Here is a 24,570-nt window from a genome sequence, read left to right as displayed (position 1 = left end):
CTTACACACAATATGGCTGCAGCCAACCATCAGTTTGGCCTCTGACCTCTCAACCCCCCAGGAGAGTCGTTCAGAGAGAAGGTCGATAAGACTTCCTGCAGAACAGAACTGCATGCTAAGCAATTGAGGTTAAGAGCAGCAGACCACTGTCAATCCCATCGGTGGGGAGGGAGACGAGCTGCTCATGTTGTTGACCTATTATGACACAGACTTACGGGGCTAATGGAACTTGTTTTTTTTTCACGTCTGTTAATCAGCGGTAAATAAAAGATGAGTTGGTGGAGCATCAGACAGGCCCTGATCTATGATTGGCATTACAGCGTGAAGTGAGTGTGAATGACTCTGTGCTCTTAATGGGATGATTTTCTGACCATCATGCATTACTCCTCCACTCAACTGCACTGTGTCCATGACCTCTCTGGGAAGCTGCCAGGTTATTAGCCTTTTATATGTACAGTATAGCTCACAGTATGGTGGTCACACAGTGTGGCTCACAGTATACTTTGGATCCTTTTCCTTGTTCATTGAGAGATACTCAAGTTTACAGAAAGCAAAAGCCTTTTAAAACACCGAAGCATTTCAGAATTTCAATAGCTCTAGTCGACAGAGTTCCAGAGTTGTGAACAGCTTCATGGAGCTTGCAGGGGTAAGGGATTGTTCATGTTCAAGCCTTATGAGCAGCATAATATCAGAAGAGATTTACTAGATGTCAGTTATCTCAAAGTGATGCACATGGCAACACTAAAGGAGAGACAAGAGAGAACTGATATGGATGAATGTTCCTACATAATTGGACATGGAGAGATATGTATTTATTGCTAGCTGGTTCTTTTATTGTTGGGGATGAACTGTCACGTGTAGTGATTGTGTAAATGCAGAAAATGCAAGAAATGAGCTTGAAAAAACAAGGCATTCTTTATTCTCTTTTCGGGAACAGTAAAAAAGCTGTTGGCTAAAGGATATTTAGTTATTAAAAACAGTAGACAACAAGACTTCAATGTACTATGTAATAGCCTTTCATGAAAATAAAATTGTTGCACTTCATTGTACTTTGAAATCCTGTGAAGTTTAGCGAGATTTAAGTATTGCTTGAGGGATTTTGTGAACTGGGAAGAGAGGTGTGGATATGCTCAAATATACATGAGCAAGGATGCTCCAAGATTGCTCAATCATGAAGCAGCTAAGGAAAAACACCAGAACAACTCTGCTGCTGCATTTCAATGAGAGTCAGCTCCCTGTGAATGCTATTACTGTCATACACAGACTATCCCATTAGGAGTTTGGAGGTGCTGCAGCCTGAAAGCAGTTAGGTGGAGTAGCTCATTATGTAGTACAGTGATACACCTCTGCCATCATCTTAGAATGGAAAACAGCATAGGCCTATACTGGCAAATTCTGTTTTCTCAGTAAAATAAGTATGGAAAAGCAACTCATATTTATTTGGGAGGGGGGGGGGAAATCAGTTCCATCCCAATTCAATATCTGGCTGTAGTTCCTATGCAGAACAAGCCCAGAGATCTACTAGGTCATTGAAAACATACAATCTTAACTGTTCATAATGTAAAAGGAGTGTGATGGTAGCACTCCCTCATAGAACCCTAAGGGCATTGTATGTGTGTTGGAAGGAGGGTGATCTTGGATGATATGATATCAGTGATGACAAAGGGCAGGAGGTGGTCTGTCCAGACGGCTGAGAGGCAGGTTGGACAGTCTCCTGGCAGAGGACTCACCTTCCACCTGCCCAGGGGGCTTGCTATGCTGCCTGGCGACACCTGCCTGTGTCCTTGGCTGCCTTTGGAACTCATGCTAAAGCTTCTGGGCTGATTAGAGGGGAGGGGAAAATATGTCTGTAATGGGCTATAAAACAGCAACGCAACAACCTTGTGGCCATACTGTCACTGATTGGTGAATGGGTGGTTGTTATTTGGACAAACATAAGGATGAGTGAACGTCTAAAGGAATATACCCATTTAAACTTTTTTTTATGGCTGGAGCCTAGGGATTAGACTTGTTCCTTTCAGCTAAAAAAAAAAGAAGCTGAGAGAATCAAACGTGTGTTTCTCTTAACCCTGAGGGGCCATGAAGAAGCAGGAAATATCACTGATGTGGTCTGCGTCCACACCAGTCACTCCCATCCTAATGTGTCGTGCTAATAGCTTCTCACTGTAGCAGTGCAAACATTACAGGAGAAGACACTTGTATCCTGGGGACGAGAGGATCGTTAGGCAAACTGAGTTATGAATAAAACCTTAAGTCATTTATTTACGCAGACAATGTATTCAGCAGGCAGAGCCAGGCTAACTTACCGTTGCCTTCACTAGGTTTGTCTTGGGGTCTTTATATTGGTGCTCATAAAGGAAGGAAGGATTGTATATACACGTGAATATACAGGAGGAGTCATTTGAGGTTGCATACTGCAATGGTTAGTGTTTTCCTATAGCAAAAATAAAATATGGACTGAAGTGTGCTTCCAAAAAACCTTGCATTAAATAATTCATCATGAGAAGATTATTTGCATTGTTGAAGTGAGCTTACTACCGTTTCTACCATTTGGCTGACTTAGCAGAACACTTCTGAGTGACCTAACATTCTAATCAGAGTAACCACGTCAGAAAAGGGATACAATACTGGAATAAATCCCCACTGGTTTTAAGCCAACTCAAATTATTATCATAAGCTGATTTTCTCTACTTCAAAGCCCTCTGGAATGTCTGCATTAGAGTTGTCACAAATCAAGACGACAAGTTGAGGCACTTATTTAAGCCATTTCCCTGTACTTATGGAACCAGTCAACATGCATCAAAAAGTCATTTATTCAAACACTTCAGAGTGAAATGACAAACCTTCCTACCAGTATTAGGCACAAGGAATTCAGTTCACAAGGAGGCCTTATTACAGTCCTTGAAGGCATCCCTCACATGGAAAACTGCAGTTTAAAAGTGAGTCCTTATCATTAAAACGTTCCTGTTAAGTTCTCCTTCCTATCAGGAACTGCTGGAAAAAAAGGTCGTTGCTTCTGGGCGGCTGTCATCCCACAAACTAACTCCAGAAATAAAACACAATTCAGAGAGAAAAAAAGTCTTAGTATCAAAAGGTTAGTACCCTCATTGACCTATTATCAACAAACCGAGCAAAAACTGGTTGAATCAATGTTGTTTCCATGTAAAAAAACAACTATTTCCTTTGAAAGGTCAATGTTACAATGTGTTTCTTTGATATATCTCATTGTTTTATAAAGTTGACTTGCACTGTAGGCTATTTGTTGGATATGAGCGTTTGCCGAGTTCATAAATCCTGTGTGCTGAGAGCCTACAGCACCACCTATGATGGAACGGATAGTGTTCCTGCTTACTGTAGTTTATCAATTGTCATTTACAAAAACACATCAGCCCTTGAGGCTATTTCGCCCGGGTTGAGAGATGGAATGATCTAGTAGTGGATCCCTCAAAAGAAAAACACGTTTCAGAAATAGCCTCAGTAAAAAATACTGAGCAATAAACCCAACCCAAGTCAGTGGTCTGTCTATAAAGTGTCTCTCTCTCTCTCCATGGTCATGGATAAGACTGTTTGGAAGCATGGTGTGGATGTCTCTTTGTGCTATGAAGGAGTAGAGCCAGCTGATGACATCCCTCTTTGAGGACCTTGTGTTCAGATCATCTGGAACAGGGGGGGGTTTGGAGGAGCAGAAAGGGGCGACGCTGGCGGAGCCACACCCGTCACCCGATGGACACACGTCACGCTGTGCTGCGGGCAGGCAAGCCCTAGCAAGCCTCTGCCAGTCACTACGGTCAGAAACATGTGACACCTGTGAACAGAAAGGATGGGGGGGGAAACAACTGTGAAACCCAAGTCTCAGGAGGGAGAAAACAGCAACCGACACAACAGCTCCAATGAGAAATACAGACTCAAGCCATCTCAGTTTTGGATTGTGTAAGCGCAAGATGATTACTGTACGTTCATGTCGTGCAAAATATTGATTCACAGTAAGACTACTGTACAATAATCATGCAGTTCAACAGTTGTTTTTCAAGCAGATCCTTGTCATGCAAATGCATTCCCCCCCCCCATAAACAAAGTGTACGGAATTGACAGAGGCATGACTTCTCTTGGGAAACGGGTGCACACAGTTTGTACATCTACTGTTGTATTCATCTGGTTTTGGCTTTGAGGCAATCCCCCTGTTGTCAGCATTCCATATATTGTGCAAATGATCCTGCGTACTACTTCCTTCACAGAACAGCACAAACTGGCTCTAACCAGAATAGATAGAGGAGTGGGAGGCCCCGTTGCACAACTGAGCAAGAGGACAAGTATATTAGAGTGTCAAGTTTGAGAAACAGACGCCTCACAAGTCCTCAACTGGCAGCTTCATTAAATAGTACCCACAAAACACCAGTCTCAACGTCAACAGTGAAGAGGCAACTCCGGGATGTTCTTTTTTGCACATCTTAATCTTTTATTGGCCAGTCTGAGATATAGCTTTTTCTTTGCAACTCTGCCTAGAAGGCCAGCATCCCAGAGTCAACTGTTGATGTTGAGACTGGTGTTTTGCGGGTACTATTAAATGAAGCTGCCAGTTGAGGACTTGTGATGATTCTATTTCTCAAACTTGACACTAATGTACTTGTCCTCTTGCTCAGTTGTGCAACGGGGCCTCCCACTCCTCTTTCTATTCTGGTTAGAGCCAGTTTGTGCAGTTCTGTGAAGGGAGTAGTACACAGTGTTGGACAAGATCTTCAGCTTCTTGGCAATTTCTCACGTGGAATAGCCTTCATTTCTCAGAACAAGAATAGACTGACGAGTTCCAAAAGAAAGCTCCAAATACTCAACTAGTCTAAAGAAGGCCAGTTTTATTGTTTCTTTAATCAGAACAACAGTTTTCAGCTGTGCTAACATAATTGCAAAATCAATTAGCCTTTTAGATGATAAACTTGGATTAGCTAACACAACGTGCCATTGGAACACAGGAGGGATGGTAGCTGATAATGGGCCTATGTTTAATGGAATATCTTCATAGGCGTACAATCTGCTGTTTCCAGCTACAACATTAACCATTTCTGACCAATTTGATGTTATTTTAACGGACCAAAAATGTGCTTTTCTTTAAAAAACAAGGACATTTCAAAGTGACCCCAAATTTTTGAATGGCAGTGTGTGTGTGTGTGTGTGTGTGTGTATATATATAAAATAATATATATATAAAAAATATATATTTTTACAAAAGGAGTTACTGCAGTTACTATAGGTCAGGTATCACATCCCTTTTCATGGGCAATGTCAACTCCCAGAGGTAGGATAAACCAAATGGGTGTGGAAACATGCTTATCGTGTTAACTGATGCGTGACATGGATTTACAGTATGGAGACTCCTGAGGACAGGCAGCAGTGCTTATATTAAACAGGTATTAGAACTAGGCCATGCGTACAGTTTCTAATTCAAGTTTGGCCTACACACTTCCGGCAAGGCTGAAAAATCCCACTAGAGGTAGAACTGGTTTCAAAATCCCCCAGCGAGACTTTTTTTTTTTTGCATTAAGAATTAGAATGCATCTGGATTAAATGAGATCCTTTCCTCTTAGCCGCTCTCTTTTTCCTGGTCCTATAGAGTGAGGCAGGGATTGAAGTTAAGCTTTCTTTATGTTTCCCTTCCTCTGCTCCTCTGTGATCCGCTCTCGGCAGTAGCAGCAGCCGCGAGCAGAGTGTTTACCCAGAGGATTTGGAGAAGAGAAACCCCTCGTCCCACCTCTGCGGCCCTCCGAGCTAAGCACCGTTAATCCTCTTCTCGTCACCTTGACATGTTTTCACTGCACTCCAATTTAATGCTAATCCTTTCCCTTTGAGAGTGCAGAGGCATTAAATAGCAGCAATCAAACCATTTCAGAACATACCGGTGTACTGGATATTATGGGTGCATCCAGGTAGCAAGGGGAAAGATACATTCACACAGTGCACTACTGTGCTTACACACCTCTTTGATCATCACTACAGAAGTCACTAAATCACATAGTAAAGATAACATTTTCATGTAATTCACATCTGTTCACTGGGACTCATGAATAAAGCAATAAGGTTTCTCTCTCAGGTTTGCATATTTATTGGACAACAGCAGCATAGCATGCAGCATGAAGTTTTAAAAGTGAGTTATCATCCCCCTCCTATCAAGGGCAGCTGGGGAAAAAAAGGTTTTAGCTTCTGTGCGGCTGTCATCCAACAAACAAACTCTAGAAATAAAAGTATTTTTTTCTCTGAATTTGGTTTGTAGAAAATGTTATGATCCATGTGGAATGAAATGAAATTCCAGGAATCTTGAAGTCGTTTTAATTACGTACAAAATTGCTGCTGCATTAAGTAGCTTAAAGGCAGCTCAAATGACAGTTTACGATGACAATGTTGCTTCGCTGGTAATGAAAAGGGGTTAAAAAACTTTAAACAGCGAATAATATTTATGAGTAATCCTGCAGTATCAACCTTCAAAGCCTGTAAAGGACTCTAACAAATGAGTAAAGGGAGAAGACAGACAATTAAGCCCAATTATCTTTTAATTCCTTCTGCATCAGCCTACGATTGTGTCGCTTTTAGACAAGATGCAACAAGCCCTGGAAGTGGAGACCAACAAGGCTCCATTAAGTCTACCAAACCTTTGTGTTGGCAACATCTCTGCACATCCTGCTCTTACACCCCATACAGAGAGTGTCTTAACCCTTTACACTCGTGGGAATTGATGAAATATAGCCCTATCCACATAGGCCGTTTCTTACAGAAGAAATATGAAAAGCATAACCATGATAGCAATTGAAAGTTCAGGAAAATGATGAGACCAAAGTTGAGGACACAACAGTTCACCTGACAAGTCCGAATCCAAACATTACACTGTTGATTTTACATTTACTGTACTTGTCGCCACATTCTGTTGATGATCAAATCTGAAAACACTCTAGACACATTCAGTAACATAAGATTATTCCTGGAAAATGTAGGGTCGGTGCAACATAAGACAAAAACATTGCAAGGGTTTGAGTGAGACGACCAACTCGTGTCTCAAAGTGGCACAAACCTACCCAGTGTGCACAGTTCCTAAGCAATTTCAATGCACGTTTATGACTCAAAGAAGAGTCTTACACTATAAGGTACCTTTTGAGCTCTACTAGCTGGTCAAGAACTAGAGCAAGCACACTAATAGTTTCATTTGGAACACAACCCCGCATCTCTGCCAGCACACAATGACTGCCGTTGTTAATGCAATCCAATCCAACGGTTCATTATAAAATCGCAATCTGGGTCAGGTGGGCATGATTTGAAAGCCTGTTCTATTGCAAACATGACTAGCTAAGTTATAAAATACGATTTTACAGTGCTGGCTTTCACAAGACTATTCAGAGAAACAGACCAATTGTGGTGTGCATAGAAGGAGTCATGATTGCATTCAGGTGTGTGTGCGTCCTGGTGAATTGTGAATCAAATCAAACTGTACACACACACACACACACACACACTATATATAAATAAAAGTGGACACCACTTCAAAATATGTGGATTCGGTTATTTCAGCCACACCCATTGCTGATGGGTGTATAAAAAAATTGAGCATGTCACCATGCAATCTCTATAGACAAACATTGGCAGTAAAATGGCCTTACTTTCAATGTGGCACCGTCATAGGATGCCACCTTTCGAACAAGTCAGTTCGTCAAATATCTGTCCTGATAGAGCTGCCTAGGTCAACTGTAAGTGCTGTTATTGTGAAGTGGAAATGTCTAGGAGCAACAACGGATCAGCTGCGAAGTGGTAGGCCACACAAGCGCACAGAACGGGACCACCGAGTGCTGAAGCGTGTAAAAATCATCTGTTCTCAGTTGCAACACTCACTACCGCTACTTTCTCTGGAAGCAACATCAGCACAACAACTGCTTATCAGGAGCTTCATGAAATGGGTTTCCATGGCTGAGCAGCCACACACAAGCCTAAGATCACCATGCCCAATGCCAAGCGTCAGTTGGAGTGGTGTAAAGCTTGCCGCAGTTGGATTCTGGAGCAGTGGAAATGTATTCTCTGGAGTAATGAATCACGCTTCACCATCTGGCAGTCCGATGTACGAATCTGGGTTTGGCAGACGCCAGGAGAACAGTACCTGCCCGAATGCATATTGCCAACTGTAAAGTTTGGTGGAGGAGGAATAATGGGCTGGGGCTGTTTTTCATGGTTCGGGCTAGACCCCTTAGTTCCAGCGAAGGGAAATCTTAATGCTACAGCATACAATGACATTCTAAATAATTCTGTGCTTCCAACTTTGCGGCAACTGTTTGGGAAGGCCCTTTCCTGTTTCAGCATGACATTCCACCCTTGCACAAAGCGTGGTCCATACAGAAATGGTTTATCGAGACTGGTGTGGAAGAAGTTGACAGAACAAATCCTTGACCTCAACCCCAACAAACACCAATGCTCTTGTGGCTGAATGGAAGCAAGTCCTCACAACAATGTTCCAACATCTAGTGGAAAGACTTCCCAGAAGAGTGTTATAGCAGCAAAGGGGGGACCAACTCCATATCAATGCCCATGATTTTGGAATAAGATGTCCTACGAACAGGTGTCCATATACATTTGGTCATACAGTGTATATATATAGTACATTTCATATATGGATGCAACACAATGCTCTTCACAGGAGAAAACAAAAAAAAACTGAATTAGTTACTACACAACAGAAAGGATAAAAAAATGAAAGAATAACAAAAACTGAAAGACCACTAAGGTACCTTAAGGAAAAGCAGATCTAAAAAGATCTGTTAATTAAATATGCCCACTGTTTTAGCCCCCCTCAATTTATCTGGCAGGCTATTCCAAAGGCTGGGGGAATAGTATTTAAAGGCTGCCTCTCCATGCCTCTTGGTCCTAGGCTTTGGGAAAGTTAAAAGGCCAGTGCCAGAGGACCTGAGGGACCTACTGGGTACATAACTAAAAAGCATGTCTGACAATGGTGTGCACAATCATGGATTGTGAAGTGCACATTTGGACTCATGGGTGTTTGGCTTGCTTGTTTTACATCAAAGCGGTATTTATTCTAACTCTCAATGTCTCATCTTTCAAAATGCATCCTCTTGAGTCCTCTTAAAATTACAGCAGTTCCCTGTTGAAAATGTAAAAAGAAAATGGGCCAAAGTTGCCCAATTACTGCGAGAAATGTGGGCAACTTCTTATCGCGTGCTGTGTTTATGTTCAGAGCAGCACGTATTGCGATTTTGGGGTTACGGTACAGCGGGAAAATTAAATGCCAACAGTTACTGTAAATATTTTTATTGGGCAAAAGAAGCAAAACTAATAATCACCCTACTTGTGGCCTAAGTCCGGTGTGTGACAACATTCAATGTCCCTGGCACTGTCTGTTGTGACAACGATTGTTATGTGGGGCCTCACGTAGAGGTCTTCACAGGTCCAAAAAGTATGACCAGTTTCGTATAGACCTCGTCGGATTCAGCCAAGGTCTGATTCAAGTGAAGGAAGCAGCAGAAAAGTCAATCTGTAAGCTACCTACTTTATTAACCAGAGTTGGGAGAAAGGGAGAAAGAAAGGGAGAAAGAAGTGCTGCTTTGGGAGATCATGGCGGAAGTGGATGTCGAGAGTGAAACAAGAAGCGTGTCTAGTGGAGTTGGAGAAGAGGAATGGAGAACAGTAGTATCAAAGAATGGAATTAAAATTATAAAGTGTTGAAAACTGAAAGGGATGATAAGCGGATGTTCCTTGTTGGGATGGAATTTTTTTGATAAGGATGTGAATCTGGGAGATCCATTTGGAGAAAAAGTGGGATCAATCAGAGTGACCAGGAGAGGACTTGTCCTCATTAATTGTGTCTGAAGAACAGAAGGCGGCGGCGGCATCCCGAGAGTTGGGCCATCTGAAGTGTAGTTCTTTGAACTCTGAAGTAGAGCACCTGTTAAGGGAGTAACCTCTGGGGTGACAGTGGAAATAAAGCAGAAAATCCTTGCGACAAGAATCCCAGATGTGGTTAAGGCCCGACACCTGACCCGCATGGTGAATGGAGGAAAGGAAGAAAGTTTCTCAGTGCCATTGTTTTTTTTACAATGAATACCTCCCTACACATCTAAAGTGTACACACACAAAACAGTAAAGGATTTGGTCACGTTTCAAAATGTGTGCAGACGAAAGGAGCATATGGAAGATCAGAGAGAAGAACGGCCATGTTGGAATTGTGGGGGGAATCGTGTTTGTAGAGTACCATGTCCGAGGTTGAGGTGGCTAAAGTTAGGGCGGTCCATCTGTTCTCCTATACGGAGGCGATCAAAATAATACATTTTGGATGCACCACAGTCCATCGTGAAGGTTTGTCAATTAAGAGAACCAGACTTGCTGTATGTAAAGAATGTGGATTTTGTGGCGTTCATTGAAACTGTGATAAACTGCACGGCTCAAGTAGCAACGAAGTCAAAGAAATTGGACATAATTGTGCCTGCGTTAGGAAAGTATCTGAGGCTTCAGGAATTCACAGTGGAAAAGCTGCAAGGGTTATTGGTGACGGAAGATGTGCCACCATCCCAGGCTCCTGAGCCTGTGTAGGGGTCAGACATGGACTATTGCTTTTAACAGTATAGGAGAATGTTGAGTGACTTTCTGGTAGTCAGTTTGAGTTAGGCATGGGTGACATACCGTATACTTGGGTATTTCGAAATACCGTTATGATTTTCCAAACCGCGGTGCTACGCCACTGCTTATAACTAGAAATCTAAGATGTCTCAAATAAATTCTATCCAGCTGAGCATTTGGTTTGCTAACTAGCTATGTGGCTAGATGTCAAGATCAAGCTTTTTGGTTACAGCAGAGATCAAGATTCATGTTGCCTAAATTGTTTTGAGCGTCAAAATAAAATGTGCCGCGTGTGCACTTCCGGTAATACTGTATACCCCGGTATGGTACAGAAACGATATGAACATCTGGTTACCGCTCAACGCTAGTAGGATTATTTTAAAATCGACATACATTTTGTCTTTTGGGATCTTTTATTTTCATCCGTACAGTAGGTGGCGGCAATACAACTTTTGGATGTAGTCCGCCGTAAAACCTCAACGAAGAAGAAGAGGTGCCTCTAGCAGGTGGAGGGGCCTTGCAGTGTGTGTACTGTGTGCGAGTGAAAAAGGGAGCAAGGGAGAGACAGACGGCAACCAACTCGTGCTTGTAGACTAAACAGGCTGACCACACTGCTCATGCGCGTCTGTGTTGCCAACAGCTAAAATAGAACTCCTTTCTATTTCTTTTTTTACATTTCTTTCAAAATTTATTTTTTATTTGACCCCTTTTTTCCCCTCACCAATTTTGTGGTATCCAATTGTTGTAGTAGCTACTATCTTGTCTCATCGCTACAACTCCCGTACGGGCTCGGGAGAGACGAAGGTTGAAATTCATGCGTCTTCCGATACACAACCCAACCAAGCCGCACTGCTTCTTAACACAGCGCGCATCCAACCCGGAAGCCAGTCGCACCAATGTGTCGGAGGAAACACCGTGTACCTGGCAACCTTGGTTCGTGCGCACTGCGCCCGGCCCGCCACAGGAGTCACTGGTGCGCGATGAGACAAGGACATCCCTACCGGCCAAACCCTCCCTAACCCAGACAACGCTGGGCCAATTGTGCATCGCCCCACGGACCTCACGGTCGCGGCCAGTAACGACAGAGCCTGGGCACGAACCCAGTGTCTCTGGTGGCACAGCTGGCATATCTCCTCATTGGTTATACCTACGTGGATGATTGAAAGACTAACTGTGTTGCCAGTCGGTGTAGTAATACTATGAAAGTTTAGATGCCAATCACCATATAAGTTCAAAGATGAAAAAGCCTGGAAGGAGGAGAGATGACTAGAAACGATCTCGGTTGACCGTTTTATGTTTGGATTAATTGTCGGAGTAGAGGACATTGTGTATTTCAGGTAAAATAACAACTCAATGTTTATATCCCTGGACTAATTAGCTAGCAACAGCAAGCTAGCTAAATAGGCCAAATTAGCTAGCAAGTGCAAGCTAACTAGCTAAATTGCCATAAATGTTTAATGCTTTCGACCTGTTAATGTAATTGGTTCAGAGTTTGTTTTTATGTTTTAACCTGCGTGTCGTGCTTGCATTTGGTGTAGGGGGACAAAATACATTTATGCACAATGGCGCACCCATGCAGCCGGTTTGGGTTCCGTGTTACTAGCTAGCTTGTCATCAATATGATATCTGTAGTACTGGTCTTGATTGCATCAAATCGAGAGAAGCTAGCTAAACTAGCTCACATAGCTAGGTAGGCTAGCTGAGGCTGCATGAGCTTTCTCCGTGTCCTACAGTTAAATAACTCCATTCAGATTATTAAGTAGCAGCCACCTGTTGGCTGTCAGTCATTGTAGCCTATCCTTCTCATTTAACTTCTAAATCCATGATTTGAATTCTAAATCTCCTAACTTTGGTCGCCACACACAAGGAGGCTCTATGACAACAACAAGCTACACGTTCCACTCTGCATAGGCTATTGTTGAGCAGTGGGGACATACTGTTAACATTTTATCCACAACTGTCTTGTCTGTCGCCGTTGTAATCTACGGTGAAGCCAAAATGTTCCCAAACTGGAGATTTAAGCGATAATCATCCAATTCTGGGTTTACCGATTCCACCACTCGCCATCGTACAGAACTAGTTACAGACTGCACCTCACAAAAAAATAGATTGTTTGAAATTAGCCAGTTAAGATTTTAATTATAAACGTGGCAATAAACTCTAGCTAGTTGTTAACGGAATAGCATACAATGTTATTTTTTTTCAGCTCAAATTTACTCAGGAGGCAATGGCATACAACACAGCATAGGCATATCCTATAGGCCTAGTGTTTTTATTAGGGATGTTAAATGGTTAACACGTTAACTGGTTAACCGCCGAAAATAACATTTGACAATTTGCGGAATTAAATTGGCGCTTTTCTATGTCAGTCGTCGTGGATTTTATTTATCACAAGTTTCTAATGGAGATTTTCATCTCTGGCACAACTGCTCGCATTTGGTTTAGGACAGTGTTTTCCAGCTAATTGTATTTTGGCAAAATGTTTGAAAATTACTTTATTCCCTGATTCATTACAGGAGTTGCATGCAGGTAGCCTAGTGGTTAAAGCATTGGGCCAGTAACTGAAAGGTTGCTAGATCAAATCCCCGAGCTGACAAGGTAAAAAATCTGTCATTCTGTCCCTGAACAAGGCAGCTCACCCACTGTTCCTAGGCCATCATTGTAAATAAGAATTTGTTCTGAACTGACTTCCCTAGGTAAATACGTTTTTATTTTTTTATATATATTTTTTAAAGTTCAATAGTAGGCTATAGCATTTTGACTAACACAATAGGCTTGCCATTGTTGCATGTTTCTATTAAGCTCTTAATGAAAAAGTCTGGCCCGTGTATGTATGCAGCGAGAGCTTTCACTCTCTCCAAAATCTGTCCAAACCAAGCCCAATGTGTTTCTATGTCACCTGCCTTCCTGCCTTGGGACGACTACCATTGTTAGGGATGAGAAATTAACATCTCGTCATTATATACAGATCTCTGATAGTATAATTACGTGGCCAACAGAAAATACTATTTAAAAAAGTTTTATACCATTTGTTAACCGGTTAATGAGGGTCAGTTAGTCAGCAGCAGCATTTTACAAAATTTAAATCCCTAGTTTTTGTATTTATGTATTCATTTGGATTCACAGTACGGACCGAAATGTGGTTCCCATACCGAAAGGGTCGGTATGAATAAGGGTACCGTTACACCCCTAAGCTGTCAGTCAAAACCCATACAGTGCTGTGACGGCAGAGCCAGCGCCCTGATGTCACATATAGCATTTTACTGTTCAGCCACTACGTCCCAATTTAGGTGCTTATTAGTGCCCCAATTTGATCTGCCATGTTCAACCCGTATAAGGGCATGAATGGAAAGGGCTAAAACTACATTTTCAAGTGGAAAAGTAATAGCTAAGTGTGAAAGGCAATTTTATTTGCAGTAAAAACAAGAGGAGGAAGCTCAATAGCATATCACCCTGTTCCTGGGAATTGTATGATAGGAGCCAGATTTTTTAATTACAGTGTGCTATATAACAGCTCATGATATTCTTATCTACACGAGACACCAGTCTAGACTGGAGCAGAATGAACACAGCTTTGCGGCCTAATGCGATGATGATAAACTTGGAAATTTCAGGGCGGATAGAGATAGCAATGAGCCAGTGGATTCCAGGAAAGGGAAGTCCAGTGCAATGGCATGTCAGAATGTTGCTTAAATCCACTGCCAATTTACACAGGGCAGACCGAACAAGCAAAGCTTAGCCCTACTATTCTGGGGAGAGGAAGCTGTGTGTTGATATGTAGTTTGTCTGAATATGTTTCTCTGTTGTGTGAGTGAATGAGTGACTGCTCGATCTGTGATTCACTGTGTCTAGCTATCAGGTAAAAAAAGCACTGCTTTACAGTTGTTTCTCCAGTACATTGGGCCAAAATGCCATGTTTCCTGCGACAGTACCATGTACTGTGCCAAAAAGAGAGATCAGATTAATATCCACACAATCCGATTTAGTGCCTCTGCAACATTGACACAATTAGCTGGTTTAGTATTTCTGGAAGCAGGGGGTGGTGGTTGGCATGGGGTCAGGACTGTTCCAACTGTTGGCAAATTACCTGGATTACTGAAGGACAGTCGAATGCAGCTGCTCAACACAATCCCTCTGGACTGGAGGCAAGAGAAGGAGTAACATCCAGTGTACCCAACTCAAAAACAATGTCACGTGTTGGGACACACACACACACACACAAGCTGCAATTACTTTAACTGGCAAAGCTCTGCCAGTGCCATGAGTAAAATATCAGACAAATATATCATGACTATTTATTACCAAAATGCCACACACCCAGACTTTATCTTCAGCCATAACATAGGCAAAGCTGAAAATAATAACTTTCAAAAGGCCATGATGAATTTTTAATGGATGGCTATGAAAAAGTTCACAGTATTGTCAGAGTTTATTGACCAATTGATACTTGTCATTGTAGAGCTTGTAAAAGCAGAAGTCGCCCCAGTTCTGACATCTCCACAACTACAATGAGGACAGACCAACGAGAGGTCAGACCAGGGACAAGGGCTAGGAATAATGCCATCCTTGTATGCACAGCAACAAGGGCTAGGAATAATGCCATCCTTGTATGCACAGCAGAGTTAGTTTCTAGTAAATCTAAACGTCGACCTAAGGAAATGTTTTCTTTCCCCTCCTCGAAGGCTTTGCCCGTTGTGTAAAATGATTCAAATTACATATGTCGCCAGGGCTTGGAGGCTAAAGCAATGAGGTCTCAAGGATTCAGTTGCCTGGATCGCGCTCTGTGTAGACTAGGCTACATAGTCAACATTGCTAGAGTGGTATAAAACAGCACAACATTGTTTCTCAGAGACCACCCATTGCATCTGATAAATGGTTACAGTAAAACACCCAGGCCATTAGCATTAGGCCTACATTCCCTTCTAAAGCAGAGGAAATGGTCATGTCTAACATTCCCCATTTACTACACCCATTAAGGCTTGTCTACAGTGTTGCAGTTTCAGATGGAAAGTTCTGGTGAGCGAGCAGGCAGACTGTAGCCCGAGGTGTGTAGCAGCCTGGCAGGCTCCCGCTCTCTGGCCCATTGACTGTGGTGTAGCTCAGATGTTGTCTTTGATAGGAGACCCTGAGCACCCAGACAGTCACACATCTCTGCTGCCACTTTGCCAAATTGCCCAGGGTATTGCTGGGTAGCTCACAGGCTGGTTCATTATAGAAAGACACCATTACTGTATTTCTGTTCAGAATGTTATGGTCAACCATCATTACATTGACGCCTCTGGGTCTGATGGGTTCATAAAAACATGCTATAAAATATAATAGCATAGGATGGGAGCAGAAGACCTTCAGTGCAGTGACTTGATTCATACTGAATCTAGGCTAATATTTGGTTTGCTGACAGAGTGAAAGATCATGATGTTACAGTAGTATGTTCTTATTTTCTGCTTGGGCATAATTCAATCAAACCTGAAGTCACTGTATAACAGAGCAGAAAAACTCCCTGTCTCCAAGCAAGCCAAGACACACATCTTTTCTCTTCATTGCCTGGACTCTTCCCCTCCTCTTCCTCCCACAACCAACCGCTGTCCTACTTCATATTGTACAGGAGTCAGCTGTAAGCTACACTCAAGCCTATTATAAAATCATCGCAGCTCAAGTCAGCCACTGCAAACAGTGTTGAGCGGATCTGTGTGCTGCTGTAAGTAGGGTCTCATTAAGGCCTTGCAAAACAGTGAGGAGTGTGGGCAGGGGGAGAAGATGGCCAGCAGATGTGGAAGGAAGGTCTCTCTCAAGGAGCAGTGAAGGGGCATTCCTCCTCTGACTGCATTCCTCCAGACCACAGCAGCAGCTCGGACACAATGAATTGGCTCAATGTGGCGTTTTTACTGTGTCCTCTGACACCCCACCTATCCTGTTGACACAACACAGCCCCACGGCCAACAGATTATTCCATAACAGAGCCTGAGCGGGAGAAAAGTCCCTGTGTGTGACTGTTGTCAACAAACAAATGTCAGGAGTGAGCAGAGTCACCCCTGTGACAGCTGATTAGAGGCATGACGCTGTGCCAAGAGAGCTTTCCAATAGGCAGACACCTCCCTTTGGACATTCATTTAAGCCAAAACGACAGCTTTGGGGGGGGGGGGGCAAAGCCTGTGAGACCAACATTGTAGCAACACTGTAGAGAAACTATCTGCCGTACTGATATGATTAATTTGTCCTGCTAGAATGTGACGGCGTGAAAGACGCCATAAATGTATATAACGGACCAGATGATTCTAAATGCAATGAATTATACTTCAGAAAACAGTCGTCGTACCAGATTGGATTAGCCTAATAAGCCTGACTATTCGACCACCCATATCCATCCACATTGTAACCCTAATCCTCCTCGTGTGCTGGCCAGGAGCCAGGGGAACAACGAGGTTAGATAAGGTTATTGCTAAGCCCACATTAAATGTGTTAGCTTGTGTTTCACAAGCCCTGAGATTTGATAGGTGTAAGAGGCTAATGCCCAGCTTTAGGCTAATGGCCAGAGGAGCTTGGGATGCCCTTTTAAAGTACTAAAATATGTCTCTGAAAAGAGGAACCAGACTCCAGTGGAGTCTAAAATGATAAGGATACACATGCTTGACATAAAATGTACCGACTGACATGTGGTAGTCTGTCCACTGTTGACATAATAATAATCCGATTGTCATATTAAATAATTATAATCCTATTATTATTATATTAAATAATTGTCTATTATAGTGTTTAGTTATTAATGTATTGATGTGAGTAGCAATGTGTACATTGATGTGTATACAGGGCTCATCTGTAAACGGGACCTTGGTCTCAGCAGGAAAGGTTATATAAATATTGCCTGGGCGCTGTGGTAAAGTTCAGGTGCAGTACCAGAGAGACCCTTGAAAAACTGGTGGAATGTGGCAGGCTGCAGTCAGCTGGTCCCTCTCTCTTCCACCTGCTGCAGTTGTTTAAAAATGTATGGGCTAAAACAGGATTCCCAGCCGCTGCATCCTCCAGCCGAGGAGGGAGGAAGGGCAGTCACCCTAGGGATCTAGCCTCTGTAGCCTGGCCCGCAGGAGCTAATTATGAAGCTGGGCCACCTGCTCCTCTGTGAAATGGAGCCCTGTGATGTTGGCTTTGAGGTGGGTGCTAATTATTACACACAGGAACAGTCATTAACCCTATCAGTCCCGAGACCCCAGCAAAAATCGTCTTTTAATTTGTTCAGCCCCTATATTTAGCCTCACAATGAAGTGTTTTACCATTTACTTTTCAGGACAACCAGGGGTACAAGTAGAACACAAAAGTACTTGACATAAACAGTTCATGAGTTTTATTGACTAATGTCAATAACAAAAAAAATGTCAGCCAAAGCAAAAAAACAAAAATAAATTATGAATGCTGAAAGTACAGAAATTCTTTGCTCACTATGGTGTGGAGTTTGTGACAGGAACAATGTGAGAGTATAACAGTATTATAGACACTTTGTCCTGGGATTTCCTATGATCTATGTATTAGAACTCAGTTATCTTCTAACAACTATTGTCTAGCATATGAGCATCATAGAACAAAACATGTTACGTGCTTGTTTGTAAGTCTACGCTCTTCATAGATAACTATTCATAGTTTGGAGCTGAAACCATTCGGACTCGACAGACGTTTTTTTGTAAAAAGACCAGGCCCCTTAAAACCTCTTGGTGCTAGGGGGCAGTATTTTCATTTTTGGAGAAAAAAAACGTTCCCGTTTTAAAACGGGATATTTTGTCAGGAAAAGATGCTAGAATATGCATATAATTATAATATAATAAGCTTTCAATAGAAAACACTAACGTTTCCAAAACTGTAAAGATATTGTCTGTGAGTATAACAGAACTGATGTTGCAGGCGAAAGCCTGAGAAAAATCCATTCCGGAAGTGCCCCAGGTTTTGAAAGCGCTGCGTTCCAATGACTCCCTATTCGCATTGAATGTACCACCAACGAGCTCACGCTTTCTACGTATTCCCCAAGGTGTCTACAGCATTGTGACGTAGTTTTACGCATTTCTGTTGAAGAATAGCCGTAGGCGGCCACATTGTGTAAGTGATCACACGGTGGCTTCGAGAGGGATTTGCGCGTAAAATAGGTAGCCATTACTCCTAGTCCTAGTGAAAAACGAATTGTCCCGACGGATATATTATCGAATAGATATTAGAAAAACACATAGAGGATGGATTCTAAACAACGTTTGCCATGTTTCTGTCGATATTATGGAGCTAATTTTGAATATTTTTGGGCGTTTTCGTGACTGAAATTTCCGGGCGATTTCTCAGCCAAACGTGAAGAACAAACGGAGCTGTTTCGCCTACAAAAATAATATTTTGGGAAAAAATGAACTTTGGCTATCCTACCTGGGAGTCTTGTGAGTGAAAACATCCGAAGGTCAAAGGTAAACGATTTAATCTGATTTCCGTGACAAGGTTGCCTGCTGCTAGCAAGGCATAATGCTATGCTAGGCTATTGATAAACTTACACAAATGCTTGTCTAGCGTTGGCTGTAAAGCATACTTTGAAAATCTGAGATGACAGGGTGATTAACAAAAGGCTAAGCTGTGTCTCAATATATTTCATTTGTGATTTTCATGAATAGGAATATTTTCTAGGGATATTTATGTCCGTTGCATTATGCTAATTAGTTTCAGGCGATGATTACGCTCCCGCATGCAGGTTTGGGAGTCACTAGAAGTTATGGAATCCGCCCCCGTTAAATCACAGACTATTGTTTGGTCTGTAGCTCAAACACACAATGTATAAAAAAAAGGCAGTTATAAGTCCAAAACGCACTGATGTTATGGTGGGACTAATTGGGTTAACCCTTCAGAGGAAGGGATACTCCACCTCTGTGCTGTGAGCTGAGGTTGTGTCTCTGAACTTATGTCTGCTACTCTCACCACCCTAGTGGCTGATGCCTGGACACGGACTTGAGCCTCCCTGTTCCCCGCGGCAACATCTTCCAAGCAATACCCTAACCCCCTTTATAGTAGCTCAGCTCCAGCAAACACACATCTACCTCTCAGATAAGATAACCATGGATTATAGGAAACCAAATGCTATGCTCAATAACATTGAACAATTGAGGCACAAGCATAACCTTAAAATGCCCGCGTTGGGCTTATTTGGTCATTATTTATTCATGATAAAAACAGGACATGTCAACAGTTTAGGAAACCATTACAGTGTACTTTAGACTCTATATAAATGTAATGGGTAACGGTACATTTGGGACCTTCTGGCTTTCACAAGGCAATGGCACCCCGCCCCCCATTAGAGTAGCTCTCTGTGGTCTCTCCAGTCTCTGTGTAATTACACTGATTGAGCCCCAGTGTGTTCTCCAGCTAGTGTGCTAATAGCCAATTGACTGGAAAGTCTCTGTAATGCAGAACACAAATCAATGTCTGAGTGGCTTACCACCGTACTGCACCACTGGGTGGGATGTGTCACTTTGATCCCGAGTGAGAAACACAGGGATTTCCTCCAGATAAACTTTACTGTACTACCACTCCCAGAAGCCACCATGAGGTCCTGCAGTGTTTGTGCTTTTCTTTGTTGCCACTTCTAGATGGTTTCTTCGGGTATTATTATTATTATTATTTTTTTTTTGAGTAGTCCCACCACACACACACTTGAAACAGCAGGACCTAGACAAGCTTAACTGATACCAGGTTTAGTATTACGATACTCGATACCACCACGATACTCAATTCCAAAATGAAACCAATGCAAAAAAATAAGGCATATTAGCCAAAGTCAGAGAATGGCACTTGACCCAGACAGATCTTTGAGTTCAATATTATTATATTTATGTCCATTTTTCAGATAGCCATGTATAACTTAATGAATCTAATCATACAATAAATTTGACTTTGTTTTACCAATCTAACTACATAAAATATTTTTGTTAAAATGGACACATCTGAAATCAGGCTACTTGATGCAGAAAATCGACAAACATAATAAACGTTCCACCACAGCGACCATGTTAATTTTGGGAAGCATATTTGATTTGGAGTTCGGCTATAATGTTTGCATGTGAAAACTACTTCTAAAACGCATATGTTCAGTTGTTCCGAACTCACTTCACTTGCTCTAAAGAGGAAGGCTGGCACAGATCAAATACACTGTTGGAACGCTGACAGTGTTTAGGAGAAGAAGAAGTCAAGAAGAATAATAAGAAGAAAAGAATAAGAAGAAGAAGAAGAAGAAGAAGAAGAAGAAGAAGAAGAAGAAGAAGAAGAAGAAGAAGAAGAAGAAGAAGAAGAAGAAGAAGAAGAAGAAGAAGAAGAAGAAGAAGAAGAAGAAGAAGAAGAAGAAGAAGAAGAAGAAGAAGAAGAAGAAGAAGAAGAAGAAGAAGAAGAGAAGAAGAAGAAGAAGAAGAAGAAGAAGAAGAAGAAGAAGAAGAAGAAGAAGAAGAAGAAGAAGAAGAAGAAGAAGAAGAAGAAGAAGAAGAAGAAGAAGAAGAAGAAGAAGAAGAAGAAGAAGAAGAAGAAGAAGAAGAAGAAGAAGAAAGAAGAAAGAAGAAGAAGAAGAAGAAGAAGAAGAAGAAGAAGAAGAAGAAGAAGAAGAAGAAGAAGAAGAAGAAGAAGAAGAAGAAGAAGAAGAAGAAGAAGAAGAAGAAGAAGAAGAAGAAGAAGAAGAAGAAGAAGAAGAAGAAGAAGAAGAAGAAGAAGAAGAAGAAGAAGAAGAAGAAGAAGAAGAAGAAGAAGAAGAAGAAGAAGAAGAAGAAGAAGAAGAAGAAGAAGAAGAAGAAGAAGAAGAAGAAGAAGAAGAAGAAGAAGAAGAAGAAGAAGAAGAAGAAAAAGAAGAAGAAGAAAACCCAGTGTTTTAATCGGCATATGCTTACTTCAATTTTGACCTAACGCCGATTAAGATAAGCAGAGTAAGGTGTTGACGAGGGCTGTTGCGGTGATTGTATTACCACAACAACGGCCGTTATGAGTCATGACCGCAGTCAAATTCCACGTGATCTCCTCTTATGCCCTCTGGACATGCGTTGGAAGTGACTGTCAGGTCGCTAATCGCCTGGTACTCAGTTCTCCATTGTCCGGTATTGATGGACAGACCGGTTTGGGTTTTTACTTTACCTTCTTTAACAGTATTTGAATGTTTGGTTTGTTAAATGTGATATGCTGTGTGTAACGTCCATTTTTATAGTTTACCTCACTACTTGAGTCATCTTTCGCTGCCCTCTCTTTCTCCATGCTGCTTTCTACAGACCTAGCTCCGTCCCCTGTCACTCAAGGAGCACATATTGTTGCATGGTCAATGCAGCACATGCAACAATGTTGATGACAACAATTCCGTTTTCACTTTGCTTCTGTAAGAACCTGCTTCCTCTGGGTAGCCCCAGAGCCACTCCGCTGCTGTCTTTTCAGGCAGCCCAGCTGCTGCATCTCCTAGCCGTGGAGGAAGGTAGGGCAGCAACCCTGGGGATCCAGCATCTGTAACCTGATTTATAAGATATTCTAAAAAGGTGTGTATCATTCACTAAAGTTGCCAAATAACTCTAAATCTAGCTAGCCACTTCATATGCACACGCTCCGGAATGGGAAAAGTTAAATTGGCATGACAATAACCAGTGGACAAATTGTCATGACCACCACAGTCCTATAGGGTAGTGAATTTATGTTTGATGCAAGGAAAGTTAGCCTACAAAGCTGAAAGCTACCGGTATCTTCTTCCATTGTAAAGTGTTCTAGCCTCGAATGGACATTGTTTTGCGAACAGTAATTAACAGTTGCAACATAACGTGTTCCTTTATTCAAGTGTGTGAGTGGGGCGCTAACATGCTGCCGCCCAGACTGAGTGAGTGCAGTGGTTCCTTAGTACAGGCTAGAGTTAGCATTGAGTAAGTGAGCAGGCACGGTACGTTCACGCTATAAGGAGACATCGGCTGTGTTGATAGACTCGATGCTCTCTAAAATCAGTAGACAACGCGAGACACATTTGACAGAAGTACCGAAAGTAACAAATTATAGTACCGAACCGTTTTTTCATGTTCTAGTACTGAAAAAGTACAGAAGTTTTGGTACTGGGCAACACTAGTCTGCTGAGTGTGTACGTCAAAAGCTAGCAGACTTCTGAGGCTCTTTCACTTGAAAGCATTTGAGTGAGAAAAGACTGTCAGTGTTTGGGGAAATATATGTGGAAGGACCACCCAGAGGGCAGGCTGGGCTCACGGATAGTAGCCCATCAAGGCATGGGAGACAAGGTAACCAGAGGCAATTAAGCACAGCTGACGGTACTAATGACATACTCTCCCTCCCCTATAAGAGAGAGAATGGAACCAGCAGAGAGGGGAGGGGAAAACTATGTCTGGAAGATGGCCACCGAGAGAGAGGAGCTATCCAGGAAGAACCACTAAGACGGTGACAATCCTGTGACTTTCTGTTGTAGTTTAAAGATAATCCTATTGTGTTCCTGTTTCATATGGAGAAGAAGATGTATGTTTTTCCTCCCGATCATTATGCCCCACAATGTCCTAGCAAGGATGAGCCCATGGTCACGGAGTCATCACTGCCTACCCCCACACATCCCGTTTTGAGGGGGCAGGATCAACACTGTTGGTTACCAGAGATAGCCTCAGAGATTCCGGTTCGAGTCGAAGGACAAGATGTGGTAGCAATTCTCGACTCGGGAAGTATGGTTACGTTAGTAGAGGAGCGGATGGTGACCTCCGCAACACTGCTACCAGACAAAGTAGCCGTATCCTAAATCCATGGAGACACCCACTATTACCCCACTGTGAATCTGCCTATTCTCACTTCAAAAGGAAGATGTACAGTCAGGGCAAGGAAAGTGCCCCAGCTGAAGGTGCCATTATTGATCAGGAGAGACTGTCCCCGATATAAGGAGCTTCGGCAGATGACGTTATGCACCGGAAGACGGGGGACAGGAAAGAAGAGAAAATTCAAGCCCGAGGTTGTAGTCCTACAAGGAGACGTAGCCGCGTCCTCGTCCTCTGCAGCAGAGGAAGAAATAGCGACCCAACGTTTACGACAGATTTTCCAGGAAACCACCGATGAAGACACGTGAAGGGTTATACACAACGCAGGAAGGAAGGAGCAACCAGGTGCTAAGGGATATATTTGAAGCTCCATCCGAGGAGGGAACCTGGATGGGATTCTCCTCGGTCACCCCTGATGGGGATGGGGAACAACCTCCACATCCCTCTAACGAGGTCGACCTGCCCCAGGGATTAAAGGGACAGTTCGGCACCTCACAGCATAGAGACCCAGACCTAAGGTGGGCCATGAGGAAGGTGAAGGTGATCGACGGGAGGAACGTCGACGGATCAGGTGAGCCCCCTTTTCCTTACTGTGCAATCAGGCGGGGTCTCTTATACTGGGTCGTACAACGAAAGGGGGAAACCAGGAATTACTAATGGTGCCTAGACCATACAGGGATACAGTTCTACAGTTAGCCCATTCCCGCATCCTACGAGGACACCTGGCACGAGACAAGACTATTGACAGAATCATGCTGAGAATCTATTGGCCCCGGGTCACCCGGTATGTGGCCAGGTATTGTAGGATGTGTGATCAATGTCAACGTACAGCTCCACGGCCACACCTACGTAACCCTTTGATTCCTCTCCCCATCATAGAGACTCCCTTTGAACGCATAGCTATGGACCTCGTAGGACCCCTCCCAAAATCCGCCAGAGGACACGAGTACATCCTAGTGGTTATAGATTACGCTACCAAGTTCCCGGAGGCCATACCAATGCGTAACATGTCGTCAAAGGGAATTGCCAAGGAGTTATTCCTGATGTTCTCTCGTGTGGGCCTCGTCAAGACGATCTTAACCGATCAAGGAACCCCGTTCATGTCCCGGTTGATGAAGCACTTGTGTCGGTTATATCATGTTCAACAGATACGTACAAGCATATTCCACCCTCAAACAGACGGGTTGTGTGAACGCTTGAACAAAAC

General features: G+C 42.8%; 1 protein-coding gene across 3 annotated transcripts in view; it reads right to left on the bottom strand.

Moving 5' to 3' along the window:
* Window positions 1–2,794: 2,794 nt before the first annotated feature.
* Window positions 2,795–24,570, bottom strand: part of enc2 (ectodermal-neural cortex 2) — a 55,763-nt gene continuing 33,987 nt past the window's right edge. For all 3 annotated transcript variants that reach the window (XM_064930204.1, XM_064930206.1, XM_064930207.1), the window contains one exon: window positions 2,795–3,805. The gene's annotated coding sequence lies outside the window, so the exon portion shown is untranslated. The remainder of the gene's footprint in view (window positions 3,806–24,570) is intronic.

Source organism: Oncorhynchus masou, chromosome 22, assembly GCF_036934945.1.
Source record: "Oncorhynchus masou masou isolate Uvic2021 chromosome 22, UVic_Omas_1.1, whole genome shotgun sequence".
NCBI lineage: Eukaryota > Metazoa > Chordata > Actinopteri > Salmoniformes > Salmonidae > Oncorhynchus > Oncorhynchus masou.
The sequence above is the reverse complement of the archived record's forward strand: the minus strand, read 5'-3'. Positions and strand labels throughout refer to the sequence as shown.